Below are 12,007 nucleotides of genomic sequence, written 5' to 3'. Positions count from 1 at the left end.
CCAGCGCTCAGAGAAGGATCAGCATACAGCACTGATAACATGGTGGTCTGATACCAGTACATAGAAGGGTCCGTATACAGCACTGATAACATGGCGGTCTGATACCAGTACATAGAAGGGTCCGTATACAGCGCTGATAACATGGTGGTCTGATACCAGTACATAGAAGGATCAGTATACAGCGCTGATAACATGGTGGTCTGATACCAGTACATAGAAGGATCAGTATACAGCGCTGATAACATGGCGGTCTGATACCAGTACATAGAAGAATCAGTATACAGCACTGATAACATGGCGGTCTGATACCAGTACATAGAAGGATCAGTATACAGCACTGATAACATGGCGGTCTGATACCAGTACATAGAAGGATCAGTATACAGCACTGATAACATGGTGGTCTGATACCAGTACATAGAAGGATCAGTATACAGCACTGATAACATGGTGTCTGATACCAGTACATAGAAGGATCAGTATACAGCACTGATAACATGGTGGTCTGATACCAGTACATAGAAGGATCAGTATACAGCACTGATAACATGGTGGTCTGATACTAGTACATAGAAGGATCAGTATACAGCGCTGATAACATGGTGGTCTGATACTAGTACATAGAAGGATCAGTATACAGCACTGATAACATGTTGGTCTGATACCAGTACATGGAAGGATCAGTATACAGCACTGATAACATGGTGGTCTGATACCAGTACATAGAAGGATCAGTATACAGCACTGATAACATGGTGGTCTGATACCAGCGCTCAGAGAAGGATCAGCATACAGCACTGATAACATGGTGGTCTGATACCAGTACATAGAAGGGTCCGTATACAGCACTGATAACATGGAGGTCTGATACCAGTACATAGAAGGGTCCGTATACAGCGCTGATAACATGGTGGTCTGATACCAGTACATAGAAGGATCAGTATACAGCGCTGATAACATGGTGGTCTGATACCAGTACACAGAAGGATCAGTATACAGCACTGATAACATGGTGGTCTGATACCAGCGCTCATAGAAGGATCAGTATACAGCACTGATAACATGATGGTCTGATACCAGCGCTCATAGAAGGATCAGTATACAGCACTGATAACATGGTGGTCCGATACCAGTACATAGAAGGGTCCATATACAGCACTGATAACATGGTGTCCGATACCAGTACATAGAAGGATCAGTATACAGCGCTGATAACATGGTGTCTGATACCAGCGCTCATAGAAGGATCAGTATACAGCACTGATAACATGGTGGTCTGATACCAGTACATGGAAGGATCAGTATACAGCGCTGATAACATGGTGTCCGATACCAGTACATAGAAGGATCAGTATACAGCACTGATAACATCGTGGTCTGATACCAGTACATAGAAGGATCAGTATACAGCACTGATAACATGGTGGCCTGATGCCAGTACATAGAAGGATCAGTATACAGCACTGATAACATGGTGGTCTGATACCAGTACATGGAAGGATCAGTATACAGCACTGATAACATGGTGGTCTGATACCAGTACATAGAAGGATCAGTATACAGCACTGATAACATGGTGGTCTGATACCAGTACATAGAAGGATCAGTATACAGCACTGATAACATGGTGTCTGATACCAGTACATAGAAGGATCAGTATACAGCACTGATAACATGGTGGTCTGATACCAGTACATAGAAGGATCAGTATACAGCACTGATAACATGGTGTCTGATACCAGTACATAGAAGGATCAGTATACAGCACTGATAACATGGTGGTCTGATACCAGTACATAGAAGGATCAGTATACAGCACTGATAACATGGTGTCTGATACCAGTACATAGAAGGATCAGTATACAGCACTGATAACATGGTGTCTGATACCAGTACATAGAAGGATCAGTATACAGCACTGATAACATGGTGTCCGATACCAGTACATAGAAGGATCAGTATACAGCGCTGATAACATGGTGGTCTGATACCAGTACATAGAAGGATCAGTATACAGCACTGATAACATGGTGTCTGATACCAGTACATAGAAGGATCAGTATACAGCACTGATAACATGGTGGTCTGATACCAGTACATAGAAGGATCAGTATACAGCACTGATAACATGGTGGTCTGATACCAGTACATAGAAGGATCAGTATACAGCACTGATAACATGGTGTCTGATACCAGTACATAGAAGGATCAGTATACAGCACTGATAACATGGTGGTCTGATACCAGTACATAGAAGGATCAGTATACAGCACTGATAACATGGTGTCTGATACCAGTACATAGAAGGATCAGTATACAGCACTGATAACATGGTGTCTGATACCAGTACATAGAAGGATCAGTATACAGCACTGATAACATGGTGTCCGATACCAGTACATAGAAGGATCAGTATACAGCGCTGATAACATGGTGGTCTGATACCAGTACATAGAAGGATCAGTATACAGCACTGATAACATGGTGTCTGATACCAGTACATAGAAGGATCAGTATACAGCACTGATAACATGGTGTCTGATACCAGTACATAGAAGGATCAGCATACAGCACTGATAACATGGTGGTCTGATACCAGTACATAGAAGGATCAGTATACAGCACTGATAACATGGTGTCCGATACCAGTACATGGAAGGATCAGTATACAGCGCTGATAACATGGTGTCTGATACCAGTACATAGAAGGATCAGTATACAGCACTGATAACATGGTGTCCGATACCAGTACATAGAAGGATCAGTATACAGCACTGATAACATGGTGGTCTGATACCAGTACATAGAAGGATCAGTATACAGCACTGATACATGGTGTCCGATACCAGCGCTCATAGAAGGATCAGTATACAGCACTGATAACATGGTATATAGCGTTGAGGCCATGTACAAGGAGGACAAACAACCTATAAATGGCAGCATCAAGGCTGTTCTTCTCGTGCCAGTGTCTATACTTCATGTTTCCTCTCAGCTCCACCATATTGAACAAAGTAAGAAGTGTTATCTATCTACACAAAATGTCTCACCTTATCCTGCTCCTCCTGTCACACACTTCTCCAAGGAAGCTGCAGACAATACATGTAGAATATAATACCTGTGTGTGGTGACAGCCATGTCTTCAGGGAATACACAGGAGCAGCAAGGGAGACACATGAGGTAAATGGCAGGACACACACAATGTCTGAGGTAAAACTACCGTCTTTATGTGAGGTAGAAGACACTATACTAATACATGGTGAGCGAAATGAATGTTGCCATGTTCTGGGAGGTGATATCCCCTGTATTATACTCCCTGAGGCGATACACATATTTCAGCTATTTTTTCTTGTGAGAGAAATTGAACAAAATGGCTCTCCTTATCATGCTTTTCCTGACACACAGTCCCCGTCACACCAGGTTTCATGAGGAAGCTGCAGACATAAATGTAGCATAAAATACCATTGCTGTATGAGGTGTCGGCCATGTTTGTAATCTGAATACAGGAGCAGTGAGTGAGGCAGATACATGAGGTGAATGGTGGAGGAGCACAGTGTCTGAGGTAAAATTTTCCTCTGTACATGAGGTAGATGAAACTACACTAATGCATGGTGATGCCACATTCTGTCAGATGACAGCCCCTTTATTATACTCCCTGAGGCTGTAGACATGTTTCTGCCATTTCCTCTAGTGAGAGAAAACACACAAAATGGCTGTCCTTATCCTGATCCTCCTTGTCCTCACGTCACTACTCTCAAAGGCATCATGATGCAGAGCAAAACAGCAATGGAGGCTGGAATGGAGGATTGTCCTCTTCCACAAATAATCACTTTTTCAATATACTGCCATAACACAGAAGTGATGGCTTTTTATGAAGCCTCTGGCCAAGCTTCTTGGGAGTACAAAGATGGTGACCACAATAGGGCCCCCACCTACATGGCAACCTATCGGCACCAATTGATTCTGGCACCAGGTGGCAAGCCAAGTGTGACAGAAACAATCACATTCTATTCTACCACTTACACGCCTCTGTTAGAGAATTTAGCTTCTTTTATTCCAGTTGATTGAGTATTCCATTTTTGTTTGTTTTTCTTTAATCCACCCTACAGTCCTAGAGTTATGAGTTATGGGCCTTTTAAAGGGAATCTGTCACCCCAAAATTCTCTGACCTTTCCCGGCGCCTGCGCACTGCAGTACTTTGCCCTCAACAGGGCCGACAAAGTACGCCTGCGCCGGAGCCGCGGCAGGAAGAAAAGAAGAGGACGCCATGGTACGAAGATGGGAGGCGACAGACTTTTTCAGATTCTGCGCGGAAAAACCCGCACACAAATCTGCAACGTGTGCACATACCCTTATCCTTATCCGTCTCCTCATATATTTACCCCCTCACTTTCTATACTGCCTGCTCACCTGTCTCCTCATACTGTGTCTGCACACATGCCATCATCCTCACTCCCCGAACTGTCAACATACATTTTTCACATCACTACTCATACTGTGTCCGCATACATTCAACCGTTCACTCCTCATACTGTCTGCACCCATCCCCCCATACAGTTTCCTTGTACATGCCCCATTCCCCAGTACCATTTCCTTATACATGCCCCCATTCCCCTGTACTGTTTCCTCATACATGCCCCCCCATTCCCTGTACTGTTTCCTCATACATGCCCCCCATTCCCCCGTACCGTTTCCTCATACATGCCCCCATTCCCTGTACCGTTTCCTCATACATGCCCCCCATTCCCTGTACCGTTTCCTCATACATGCCCCCCATTCCCCTGTACTGTTTCCTCATACATGCCCCCCATTCCCTGTACTGTTTCCTCATACATACCCCCCATTCCCTGTACTGTTTCCTCATACATGCCCCCATTCCCCGTACTGTTTCCTCATACATGCCCCCATTCCCCGAACTGTTTCCTCATACATGCCCCCCATTCCCTGTACTGTTTTCTCATACATGCCCCCATTCCCCGTACTGTTTCCTCATACATGCCCCCATTCCCCGTACTGTTTCCTCATACATGCCCCCATTCCCTGTACTGTTTCCTCATACATGCCCCCCATTCCCTGTACTGTTTCCTCATACATAGCCCTCATTCCCCCGTACTGTTTCCTCATATATGCCCCCCATTCCCTGTACTATTTCCTCATACATGCCCCCATTCCCTGTACTGTTTCCTCATACATGGCCCCATTCCCTGTACTGTTTTCTCATACATGCCCCCATTCCCCGTACTGTTTCCTCATACATGCCCCCATTCCCCGTACTGTTTCCTCATACATGCCCCCCATTCCCTGTACTGTTTTCTCATACATGCCCCCATTCCCCGTACTGTTTCCTCATACATGCCCCCATTCCCTGTACTGTTTCCTCATACATGCCCCCCATTCCCTGTACTGTTTCCTCATACATGGCCCCATTCCCTGTACTGTTTTCTCATACATGCCCCCATTCCCCGTACTGTTTCCTCATACATGCCCCCATTCCCCGTACTGTTTCCTCATACATGCCCCCATTCCCTGTACTGTTTTCTCATACATGCCCCCATTCCCCGTACTGTTTCCTAATACATGCCCCCATTCCCCGTACTGTTTCCTAATACATGCCCCCATTCCCCGTACTGTTTCCTCATACATGCCCCCCATTCCCCTGTACTGTTTCCTAATACATGCCCCCATTCCCCATACTGTTTCCTAATACATAGCCCTCATTCCCCCGTACTGTTTCCTTATACATGCCCCCCATTCCCTGTACTGTTTCCTCATACATGCCCCCCATTCCCTGTACTGTTTCCTCATACATGCCCCCCATTCCCTGTACTGTTTCCTCATACATGCCCCCCATTCCCCTGTACTGTTTCCTAATACATGCCCCCATTCCCCGTACTGTTTCCTCATCCATGCCCCCCATTCCCTGTACTGTTTCCTCATACATACCCCCCATTCCCCTGTACTGTTTCCTCATATATGCCCCCCATTTCCCCCTTTGCTCTTCATTTTGTGTCCTCAAATCTCCCCCACACGTTAAACCGCATACTACTTCCCCAGCAAATTATTGTGAAAAAGATGCCACTTGCTGCTCTGGACTGGTAGAACATTTCCAGCATTTTGCTGTACACATTAAACAATCTTAATTTCCGTAGGAAGTACAGATTTTTCATCCCCTTCTTGTAAATCCGCTCCATATGGCACCTCCAGTCCAGTTTACTGTCCAAGTGGACCCCCAATTATTTGTGCCTCTCGACCTGCTCCAGTTCCTGACCAGCAGTTGTGACAGGTGAACCTTCCATCTTTCTCCCACTATAGTTCACCACCAGCTCCCTAGTTTTATGTTTAGGGGTAAATAGTTTGCCTGGCACCAATCCACAAATTCTGACACCACCCTCCTATATTCCTCCTCACCAAGGCCGCCCTAATACATCTGACTAGCATGGAGTCATCAGAGAATTTTGGCAAAAATAAGATTTATACTGAAAATCTGCGGTATACAACGTGAATAGAAAAGGCAACAGCACCGTTCCCTGAGGGGCACCTACACTGCTCAATAATCTGCAAGAGACCCCCGGTCCCAGCTGTACATACTGGCCGCTCTGACAGATTGTCCGATTTCTCATCCCCTCCGCCACCTCCATATCAGTCATCTTTTTGCATAGTAAGAAGGTATTGAACGAGCTGGAGAAGTCAAAGAACATTGGGCGCACAGTGGTTCCATCATTGTCCATAAATTAAGGTACTGTATGTAACGGAGACATAACAGCATCGGCCACCCCCAATCTAAGCTGGTGAGCAAACTGTAGGGGGACAGCAAACCCCTCACCCTCGACTCAAGCAAGCACTAATCTTCCCAAGGGCTTCATAACATGCAATGTAAAGGCTACAGGGCGATAGTCGTTTAGGGATGCAGGAAAAGTCTTGGGAACCGGAACCCAGGCAGGAAGTCTTCCATAACACCGGTACCCTCTGTGATTGTAGACTCCAGTTACACAGGCACTGAAAGACAGTACACCCCTGATGTACGCACTTTAAAGGGAACCTGTCATGTCCTTTGTAGCATGTAAACGGTCCCCAATGTGCATCACTAACACTTTTTTTTCATTAAAAACAGCGCTGTAATCATGTGCAAAAAGCACTTTATATAGTTATAATGTACCTGCTCATTTAGTCATAGAGGTGTGCTTCATTGGGTTCAGTCACGGTTGTCACAGCCAACGCGATTTGCATGATGCTCTCAGGGTTGCGCCAACGTCACTAAAATGCGATTTGAAAATCCTGCGCTTGCATAATGTATCATGGAGCCGCGCTTGCGCCGTGTTGATCTGGGAGCCGCGCTGCGCCGTGACGAGCAGCTCCCCACGCGTGAGCCGTGACAAGTGGCTCCGGCCGCCTAGTCAGTGAAGCTTTGTAGTACACACAGTCTCAGTGCGCACCTGCGGGAATCTGCTCATCACGGCGCATGCGCCATTCACCGATCATCACTACAAGAATACAGCACCAAAATAACCATCACTACATGAATACATCAGCAGAACTAGAATACATCACCAGAACCGCCATCAGTTTTGTGCACGCTGTATTTGTCACAAGACGGACACAAAAACCATTAGTTTATCTATAATGAGGGTCTGTTTATTTCCCATGAGGGCATCTGCCAAATGCTGGACACCTTAATTGAAACCAAACGGCCCCGATTATAGTTACGCCTTATTAGTTTCCATAACTATCCTTGGGTTCTACATTTAAAATATAAGACGCCAGAGATAAATCTCTATTTTTTTCTGTATTGTGTAAAAGGCCAGAAAAAATGATTGATTCTGTATTCTGACTCTGATATTGCACTCCCTGACCCATCGGTGGGGAAGGGGGGAGGTGCATTAGGGGTCCTGTTACCTTAGTCTACGACCCATTCCTTTGGGGGGGGGCACCATTGGCTTCATCTGCCTAGGACAGCAAAATACTTTATCCCGGCCTTATTCTTAGATAGTAAAAATTCTTCCAGTAATTGTAAATCCTTTCTACTTTTCTGTAGTTGGGGGGACGCTGCTCCTGCTGGAGAGGGTTCAGGAGACCAGCGTCCTAGTTCCCCTTTTTTTGTGTCACTTTTTTTAAGAGCACTCAGGTAGACGGCACAAATTCGTCTCCAGAAAATGGCCGACAATTTCAGAATGATTATTTTATTAGAAGTGAACAAGAAAGTAACAATGGAATAATACAAAATCCGTATCTGTAAAGTCAGGATGAAGCCCCCACCTGTAACCCAGCAGCCTGACACAGACAGTAACATACATATAATTCAGCATCGGGTCATGGATTCTGAATTATTAGACATCGAAAAGAGAAATCTATAACATTCTTCTGGATTATTTTTTTTTATTTTATCCACATTGTTTCTGCTTCTTATTTTGTTATTCTCGGTTTATGCCTGAAACAAGTGCCGGATTAGCACATTTTCTGGATTTTAAATATTAAATGTTAAACCCTATTTCCAACTTCACAAAAAAAAATAATGTTATTAACCGAATGCATCTAAAGTACAAATTTAAACAACTTTACAATAGGTCTTAATTATTTTTTTCACATACAGCTATATATTTGCATGGTAACAGACCTATGTTTATATATGTTTCCATGGTAACAGACCACAAACGTTGGGTGGTCGGTTCCTGCACTCCTTTTTCCTTCTGCCTCCTACTTATTTCTATCCTCATGGGATAATTTACTGAGCATTAAATATGAAAGGAAATGTGATTGTAGGATCTGACTACACTGGCGGAATGTGTTGTCTGTTACCATGGAGACACATAGATCTATACAAAGGTTGTATACACAAAACAATAGTTTTTGTTTTTATTTTTAAATCACCATCTTTTTTTAGATATTTTGGAACAATAACTAATAGTTGGTTGTGAAGATAGACACGTTTTAAGGATTGATGTAACCACACGATGAATAGCTTGGCTGACAAATTATGTGCGTATTAGACTCGTGATCTATCTCTAGAAATGATTTATAGAACTTCAATAGGAAAATCCACAAAAAAAAAGGAAATAACGAAACTCTGATGTATACCTTAGAGTAATATGTCGGATAATTCTGGATAAACCTCTTGGGAGGAGACAAAACTCAGATCATGTCTGGATCATGAATACATCAATTACTTGGATGCTCGTTACCTGCAGCCACCACTTGGGGGCGCTCTCTGCATTCCACGTATACAGCACTGTGCTCCCTCTACTGGTGGCCACGGGTAATACGCTATCTCTTAAAATTATGTCTATAGAGATGATCTGAAGAATTGTATAATTATGACAAAAAAAGATTGAACCACTATACAGAAAAAACTTAAGTAGCACAGAGTTTTGAATCCGAATATGTAAGGACGATGGAAGGTGGAGATTAATTTTATGGCTTTACAGAGGCCACCTTTCTGTAATTATTCCATTATTCTGATTACGGAACCTTCAGTTAAATATAAGGCGGCATAGAGCGGCTCGGAGAAGGAGGCAGTGACAGTGTGTAAGTGTCTGATGGGGTCACACACCTGATAGAAGGACAGACGCCCGGCCTCATAATCCAGATAGATCCCCACAACCCGCACAGGAGAATCTGATGCCAGTTGTGTATATATTTTGTTATGACGGAATCCAAAAGTTTTCATGAACATCAAACCCCAGGATTTCTCATTATAACCAATGTAAGAGTCATTTCCGTTCACCTTCCTCTCCAGACTTTCCCCGGCCACTCCAATAATCCATTCCTTCGCCTGACTCACGTCCACCTCCCAGTAATGTCTCCCGGAGGAGAAGCTGCGAGAACTTAGCACCTGCTGGGACTTGAACCTCTTGGGCCAATCGGGTCTGTACTGTGACGTAGCGGAATAATAAGCAGATCTGAGAACACGAGATATAATAATGTTATTATGGGCCGTGTCTATATCCAGTAATATGTCTGATTTCTCCATCACTGAGAACTGTCACTTTATCTTCGTATCAATCAGATCATCAGCAAAGTTCCCCAGTCCTCTGTGTAATATCTGTGAGACTAGGCCTTCATCCACACACGGAGGATGTCCTACATCACCGATGACCTCACAGCTCCCGTCACTGATGTCACCAGTGTTTACGTCTTGTAGAAAGGTCAGTGGATCAGTGATATTACATAATCCTTCAAGATGATTCATGTCCTTGGTCAAATTGTCCACTTGAAGCTCCACCTGTTTGACCAGGTCAGAGGCTGAACATGAGACCTGATCCTTCTGTCTGGAAATCTCTCCCTGGATTCTCTTTTCTAGATCATCCAGCTTCTTCCTGAGATCAGTAAACAGGAGAGCGACTCTGTCACTGAGTCCGGATGATTTCTGTCCCTGTTCTGTCCTATGATCCTTCAGATTCTGGACTCTTTTTTCAGTTTCTTCTCTCTTGGACTTTAGTTTCTCCATAACAGGTCTCAGTTTTTCCTTTGCTTTCTCAGCGGCCACATCCAGGGGCTCAACTTCATGTGCCTTATGGGCTCCGGCCACCCAGCAGGACACACAGATACAGGAGGCGTCTATAGGACAATAATATTTCAGGATCTCGTTGTGTGTGGAGCATTTTCGATCCATAAATGACACCGTAGGTTCAGTTAGATTGTGATTCACCGACTTGTTATGGGCTGTGAGATGTTCCTCACTAGTGTTGAGCGATACCGTCCGATACTTGAAAGTATCGGTATCGGAAAGTATCGGCCGATACCGGCAAAGTATCGGATCTAATACGATACCGATACCCGATACCAATACAAGTCAATGGGACTCAAGTATCGGACGGTATTCCTGATGGTTCCCAGGGTCTGAAGGAGAGGAAACTCTCCTTCAGGCCCTGGGATCCATATTAATGTGTAAAAGAAAGAATTAAAATAAAAAATATTGCTATACTCACCTCTCCGACGCAGCCTGGACCTCACCGAGGGAGCCGGCAGCGTTCTTTGCTTAAAATGCGCGCGTTTACTTCCTTCCGTGACGTCACGGCTTGTGATTGGTCGCGTGCCGCCCATGTGGCCGCGACGCGACCAATCACAGCAAGCCGTGACGTAATTTCAGGTCCTGAATGCAGAATTAGGCATTCAGGACCTGAAATTACGTCACGGCTTGCTGTGATTGGTTGCGTCGCGGTCACATGGGCGGCACGCAACCAATCACAAGCCGTGACGTAATTTTAAAATGCGCGTGTTTACTGCCTCCCGTGACGTCACGGCTTGTGATTGGTCGCGTCGCCCATGTGACCGCGACGCGACCAATCACAAGCCGGAACGTAATTTTAAAATCCTGAATGCCTAGAATTAGGCATTCAGGACCTGAAAATTACGTCACGGCTTGCTGTGATTGGTCGCGTCGCGGCCACATGGGCGGCACGTGACCAATCACAAGCCGTGACGTCACGGAAGGAAGTAAACGCGCGCATTTTAAACAAAGAACGCTGCCGGTTCCCTCGGTGAGGTCCAGGCTGCGTCGGAGAGGTGAGTATAGCAATATTTTTTATTTTAATTCTTTCTTTTACACATTAATGTTGTTTCGATACCGATACCCGATACCACAAAAGTATCGGATCTCGGTATCGGAATTCCGATACCCACAAGAATCGGCCGATACCCGATACTTGTGGTATCGGAATGCTCAACACTATTCCTCACACATGGACGTCTCACACTGCAGACATGTTCTTACAGCCGGTACAGGAGACTTTACACAGTAAGTACAGAAGATTCTGGTCTCCTCCATACCAGGCTGAGTAGATGAGAAACGCTCCACTATGTTCCTCAGCTTTCGGTTCTTCTCCAGGGCCGGACGCTCCGGATATTCTGCTCTGCAGTCAGGACAGGAATACCCTCCAGCCGCCTCCTGTGCATCCAGCACACTCACAATACACGAGCGGCAGAAGTTGTGTCCACATCTCAGGGATACGGGATCTGTATAGAGGCTCAGGCAGATGGAGCAGTTCAGCTCGTCCCTCAGCTCAGCAGATGCCAT

At 45.0% G+C, this 12,007-nt stretch overlaps 1 protein-coding gene and 1 pseudogene across 1 annotated transcript in view; both read right to left on the bottom strand.

The window, feature by feature from the left end:
- The window catches only part of CCDC78 (coiled-coil domain containing 78), a 139,509-nt gene extending 136,242 nt beyond the window's left edge, over positions 1-3,267 (bottom strand). The window contains exon 1 of the mRNA XM_077274186.1: positions 3,048-3,267. The gene's annotated coding sequence lies outside the window, so the exon portion shown is untranslated. The remainder of the gene's footprint in view (positions 1-3,047) is intronic.
- A 4,891-nt stretch (positions 3,268-8,158) lies between these two features.
- LOC143785382 (E3 ubiquitin-protein ligase TRIM11-like) lies at positions 8,159-12,007 on the bottom strand (annotated as a pseudogene).

Source organism: Ranitomeya variabilis, chromosome 7 (genome assembly GCF_051348905.1).
Source record: "Ranitomeya variabilis isolate aRanVar5 chromosome 7, aRanVar5.hap1, whole genome shotgun sequence".
Taxonomy (NCBI): Eukaryota; Metazoa; Chordata; class Amphibia; order Anura; family Dendrobatidae; genus Ranitomeya; species Ranitomeya variabilis.
The sequence above is the reverse complement of the archived record's forward strand: the minus strand, read 5'-3'. Positions and strand labels throughout refer to the sequence as shown.